We start from the raw sequence: 6,841 nt of genomic DNA, 5'->3' as shown, positions 1-6,841 counted from the left end.
GTATCTCGCACCCACTCTTACTAGCGCCTGCGCTCAAACATCGGGCGACTACTGAAATGCCATGCCCCGTTTTGCTGCCTAGCAATTGTATGGTCGCCTCCAGGCCGCGTACAAATTCTCGACTGCAAGTGTTGCAGTATGGTCGCCCGAGCATATTAAAGACGCTGAAACAAACAGTCGAAAGCTTCGGCGAGTTATTGAAATATGCAGCCCTATAACGTAACACTATTCCAATATGTTTTTATTCCAATTTTCTACGTCAAAGTTGCGTAACCACCGACGCAAGCATCGGGCGGTCAGCGGCAGGTTTGTCTGAACAGACCAATCAAACGCTCTCCTCGTTCATAGCAGGTGATATTTATTTGTTTGAAAAACGAATGACATTGCCTACACTGAGCGGCTGATCTTGTCTAATTGGCTCACAAATGGCGAGGAGCACGCTCAAGTGCAGAGGGATTCCATGGGGCCGAGCCACTGCACTGAATATCGATAACTAGGTGAAAAGGGTGGTGCCGGACTCTGCGATTGGTCCGCTTTCCCTTCCTTAGCTTGCGGTGGCTCGTTGACAATCGCGGCGGCATGCAACGGAAACTTAAGAATGACGCTACAACGGATCCTCAGCGAAGAAGAGTTGGTAGAACGAGGCCGTAAAAGTGCCAGAAGTGCTCGATACAGTTACACGGCCACGAAAAAAGTTTTATTACACGCAATAAATCCATGCGCTCCAGTGGGTGTGAGAGCCAGTGCCTGAGCGATCGTCGGCAGCCATCTTTTATTCCGGTCAGAACGGGGCAGCCTGCGGCTATTTAAAAAAAGTCAGTTTTGTTTGGCATGTTAATGGATCTTTAACGCGTACACGTCACTTTGACGGGGTGAGTTTTCGCGGTTTTGTGAAGCCGCGTGACAGGCAGGTGAAGTGAGTGCAGCCCGAAAACTTTTGAGCAATAGCCGAGGGCTGATGGCGAAAAAGCGTCCAAACAGAAATAAATATTTTCGTTTGTTCGGTAAAATAATGCATAATGAGTGTGTACACGTCATATCAGGTGGGGAGCTATCGCGGTTTTCGTGAGGTCGCGTGACAGACAGGTGAATTGTGAGTGGTCCAAAAAATTTTGACCTATCGCGGAGGGCTGATTGCAGACTCGGAACAGCAAAGTCTGGAATAGTTTTATGTTATAGCGCCCATGCTGTTCAATCGATGGTATCATGAACTTGGAACATGAAAATTATGTGAATTATACAGTTGGATCATGCCATTGCCTAGAATTGTTCTTTCACCTTGTTTGCATTGCCTCCTTCTTGTAAGCAGGGGTGGCGAGGCTAGTGAAGTCGATTAAAAGCAGTTTTTTTCCGAGCTATACCCACCGTTTACGAAAGTAGCTGAGGCTGGACGCAGCTGGGCTTGAGGGGTCTACTCATAGAGGTAATATAATCTACTCTATAGGAGGAGCTCCCCATAGCGCCCATGCATTGAAATGGGCAACCGCAATGTTGACGTCACGTAGCTACACAGTGCAAGCGTGCAGGAATAAAGTTAGTGTGTGGACTTAGAAGGGTTTGGGTACGAGCTAGTTGTTAGGGCTCATTCATTTTAAAAAGCGCGAATAAAACGCAAGGAAATGCATCTCGCCGTGCGCGCCAGCGCGTCCGCACTGGGTATGAAAATTGCGCCGCCCCTGCGGCTGCCGACTTCAATGAATGGGCGCTATTCGGAGCTTTTCCATTATAGTTGGTTATATTAGCTCTACGCACGCAGGCACATACGACGAGATGCGGTTTAGACTAGACGCGCAATCAGCGCGATCCCGCACCTTCCTCAAAATGCTGGCGCCATCTAGTTGAGCCTGCAAACAGAGCTTTTCAGGCACGGTAAATTTTAAATCCATATTTTATAAATAGCCGCCAATTTTTCTGAAAAATATATGTAATCAATGTTAAAAAAATTCCATGCCCATTTGCTACGTGTAAATTCTTCTGTTAACGTGAGAGCGTTAAGGGCCACATGTCACAGAAAATATGCGTCGCGTCTAGCGCCGACCATCTTTTAAGAAAAAATCCTTCCGTAGCACAAATACCAAGCAGGCCCGCCGTGTAGCGCGAAGACGTTACTCAACCTACAGAATTTCTTAAAAATTGCGTCGAGAAAATCGTGAAGTACGACTTAAACCCAACCGTCAGACGTATAGCGTCGGATCTCAATGTGAATACAAGAGAAGACATAATTGTGTTACACAGAAACTCAAATGTAAAACCCTTTTCCAGTGTTTCTAAGAGTTTGTTACAATATACTAGAGGAAACTCTGGCGCTGCAGTCGTTGACCCACCATGGGAATGATGAGAAGCACATGCTTTGGTCTAATCTTGGTGCTTGTGGATTAAGGCATTCTTGTGGCTTTGTTTATTATGCTTTATATACCTTCATTTTCGTACATTGCAGAGCAATCTATACTCTCCGAAATGCAGAAGATGCTGTGAACATGCGCAATCGCTACCGATTGCAACGATTAAGCTTGTACAGGTGGCCAAATCGAAACGCAGCAAGCGTCCTAAAGGGACACTAAAGGCAATTACTAAGTCGACGTGGACTGTTTGAATACCATTCCAGAAACCTCGCAACGCTTGTTTCTTTCCAAAGATATATTTAGTTTTTTAGAAAATTGCATCTGGAGGGTCCGAATACTTTTTTCGAAATTCAAATCTCCCGCCTACCAACCGGGGCAGTGGTGACGTTGCATTCGCCATCATCATTATTTGCTGCCGTCGGTAAGTAAAACAGCGCCCGACAGAGTGGCGGATTCGCCATTGCAGATTTTTTTTGGTCAATTGGCACAGATCGTTCGGCCATCCCTACGAGTCTAGAGGATGACTGCAGAGTTAGTGGGACGGTAAAAACAGGGAAAGTGGAGGAGGCAGAGGAGGCTGCCTTAGCATAGACAATAGCCTCCACCAAAGCTAACGTCGTAGTAAGCGACTGCAAGACAGCCGTCAAGAACTATGCAAAAGGAAGAATCTCGCCGGAAGCGCTGAGAATTTTAAACAACTTTCGTGAAGACCGCGGCATTCATATTATATGGGCACCCGCACACTCCTTCCTCCCCGGGAACGAAACAGCGCACAACCTGAGTCGATAACTGACAGGCCGAGCAGGTGACACGCAACAAATACTGGGAACGGAGAGAGACCGGATGACCAGCTTTAATGAGGTAACTGAACAATATAAGTTGGGAAGGGCCCATTTTGCCCCGGCACACTCCTCTCTTAGTAGACGGCAAGCGACGGCATTACGCCTCTTACAATCACATACATATCTGAACCCGGTGGCCTACCACCGCTACTACCCGGACCTTTACACAGATAGATGTAGACTCTGTCAAGAAAGGGCGGACCTACAACATATGGTTTGGGCGTGTCCTCGGACACCCACACAGAACAATAAACAAGACCAGAGAGCAGTGGGAGACCGCGTTGCTCACCTGTGCACCGGACGACCAACTCAAGACAATCCAGCAGGCCGAAGATGCCGCCAGGGCCTAAGGGCTCGAGGCCGTCATCTACGTCGGGAGGCCTAGGTCTCAAATCTGCTGTGCACAAATAAAGTTTATTCCTCCTCCTCCTCTCGCGACATTGCATGGACGTTGAATTCTCTGCTACTTGCAGTCTGTCCGAGTTTCGCAAGCTAGCGAAACTAGTGCAGCACTGCGCAATAACTACTGAAACGCGAAAGCGTGGGCAGCGCGGAGTGGAGCGAAAACGAAACCTTTCGACCGCCCGCGTCGTTGTCGAGCGAAATTACAATGAGTTCTTTTTCTCTAAACGTGGAACAGAACAGGAGAAGTAGCATTTTATTTCGTCTTGTAATACAATACAAGGATGTATTGAGGAACGAGTGGTTGAGTATAAGTGACGGATTTATCTGAGGAGTGCTTTCGTCATCGGGCGAGTACTTGAATGTCCCGGGTGAGTCTCTAATCATGTGTTGCATTTACATCCATTTCTCGATTATTAAGGCTCTGTTGGCGATAATATTCAGGCCTTATAGATTCTCGAGCACTAATCTATCACTTTATCTTGACTTAATATGAGCCTTTAGTGTCCCTTTAGGTCACTGGCATGCCCGCAATAAATTCATGAGGGCGTTTTACATCTCTTGTTGGTGCATGCGTCCGTGCCGAAATGGTTTCAATATCAGGCGTCTGTGCTAGAGATCCTGTGTTCTAATTCTGCCATTGGAAAATTTTATTGACGTGTATTTATTTATTATGCAGAACATAGCTGAATATAACGAGTTTACAATGTCACGAAGCCGTTTGAAGCCCGAAGGGCGAAGTTTAGGCAGATCGACGTACTTTCCTTAATTAGCTAGCTGGGTCAACCGCTCCCATTGCAGCTCCCGTAGACACTAGTCCCAGTGTTCCCTCTAGTAGTTATTGTTTGAAATCTGATGGCTTCTACCATCCATAGAGCGGCTCGCGGAGGTCGGTTTTTTTGCAACAACACTGTCCAGGTGGCGCTCACATCCGCGAATTCGTTGCCCATGCAAAAGACCGGCTCTGTACAAAAAAAGTTCACCTTCGTGAATAGTGTTCCCCGCCAGTGTTTCCGATTAATCTTTAGGGTTATATAAGCTGCAGTCGCCGGCAAGCGTGGAAAGTAGTCGGGGATCTTTAAAAACTATCGTGTTCCACTTTTCAAGGCCAAACTGAAGTGTCCTCAGAATCTTTTGCATATTATGGAGATAACGTTAAGGACCTCGTGGGACGGAAAATCTGGCATCAGCGTCGGCGCCTAGCGTGTTTTTATGAAAAGTTTATTTCAACAAGACACGATACGAACTCCGAGTCACACTCACTGTTCATTTCCACCAGGGCGATAACATATACAAAAAACAAAACATTGTATACACGGCGCGTTCTCAAAGTAGTGTCCGAGTCCTCACTCACTAACATATGACCACGTAGGCGCACGACAAAGCACAGTTACGCACAAAATAATTGTTACGTGTATAAAATGATGTTCCATATATGCAGTGTAAACAATGGTTATATGCAATGATGATGTGACAGAGACACTTTACATAATTTTGAAATGATGCTATGAGATGTGTATACAGTATACAAAAATGAATATTTGTACGAGAGCACGCACGCACGGAAGTCACAGGGGCCTACATTATGTGCACAATCAATCAGCACTTCTGATGGCCTGGCTACGAGAGCCAGGCTAGTTGAAAATTGAGCCATACGCGTCCATCAGTGACCGACAGGAAACGGCACGACCGCTGTCGGCGAAACAATTCTTCCCCAAGCAAGACCGACTCTTCTGATAGAAACGAGAGTAGCTAAATGTCGAGCTTCCACAGAAGTGGAAAGAGAGCGTGGCGACCATGTCCCGCGGCAACTGCCTCGAACCGGTTACGCCATAGACAAAGGGCCCCCGCAAGAATCAAAGTTCGTGCAAAGCGGCCACGTGAGCAGTGACCAGATGTAATAAAGCGGTCAACTCCAATGCCACAGAAACCAGTATGCAAGGAAGGAAAAAGTGGAGAAGGAAGGCAGGGAGGTTAACCAGTGTAGCGTAACCGGTTTGCTACCCTACACATGGGAGCGGGATGGGGGATGAAAGATGGGAGGAGGAGAGAGAGAGAGAGCACATAACACAGCAAACACATCTTCAGTTACAGTCCGTCACTCTTGCGCGGTACGCGACATCACTGTCACAGCCGCTTGTCCAAGCCCGTATCCTTCATAAACCGAAGTAGTCCCTGCGTCGCCTTCAGCTGCGATGTCTTCTGTCGGCGATATGTGAAAATGGTTGCAACTGACAATGGCTATTGTCCAGGTGCGCTAGAACGGACGCCATGGACTGTCTCTGAACATTATATTCAGGACAGTCGCACAGAATGTGTTCCAGCGTCTCCTCGCAAAGACAGGCATTGCAGAGAGCGTTGTCAGCCATGCCAATGCGAAACGAGTAAGATTTCGTGAAAGCCACCCCTAGCCATAGGCGATAAAGCAGGGTGGCCTCACTTCGGCGGAGTCCAGTTGGCATACACAGATGCATCAATGAGGGCAGGTCGTGTTGATGATTCAACCTCGCTCTTATTGGGCTTGCTGAACACTTGCCAACTACCACCAAAATTTCAATATACGCAGATGACATCTGTGTCTGGACTTCGGCAGTCACAGTCCTCAGATACGTGCACGGCTTCAAAGAGCGGCTACTTTGACAGCGAGCTACTTGTGTGAACGAGGTGTGCACATATCGCCAGAAAAATGCGCCCTAGTGGCATTTACTCGCAAACCAATGACGCCTTATGTCATCTCAATCAATGGGCGGACCATTTCCTACGTCAGAACCCCCAGATTTCTTGGCGTAATTATCGACCGAGACCTCAGTTGGAGCCCGCACGTGGCCTACATGAAACGGCGCCTGACAGCAACCTCCCAGTTGTTTCAACACTTGACAGGAAAGACGTGGGGGATGTCAGTCGACGCAATGCTGAGACTCTACAGAGCTCTCTTCCTCGGTTTTTTAAGATACAGTCTACCTGCACTGAACAACGCCTGCAAGACAAATATTCGTGTTCTGCAGGCAGCACAAGCTCAAGCACTCAGAGTTTGTCTTGGTTTGCCCAGATGCACGTCAACTGAGGCAACTGTTGCGATTGCTCGGGACCATCCAATGCAAACTCACATCACGGTGGAAGCGCTGAGAACGCATAACAGACATTTTGCACGTGCCCCCTATCACCACCTTGCAACACTACCTTCAGACAGGCACCAAGCATCATTCTCTAAAGCTATCGTCAAGTACAACGACAAACTTCCCTCGGGCTTCACCG

The sequence above is a fragment of the Dermacentor variabilis genome, chromosome 8, assembly GCF_050947875.1.
Source record: "Dermacentor variabilis isolate Ectoservices chromosome 8, ASM5094787v1, whole genome shotgun sequence".
NCBI lineage: Eukaryota > Metazoa > Arthropoda > Arachnida > Ixodida > Ixodidae > Dermacentor > Dermacentor variabilis.
This window is presented reverse-complemented; position numbering follows the sequence as displayed.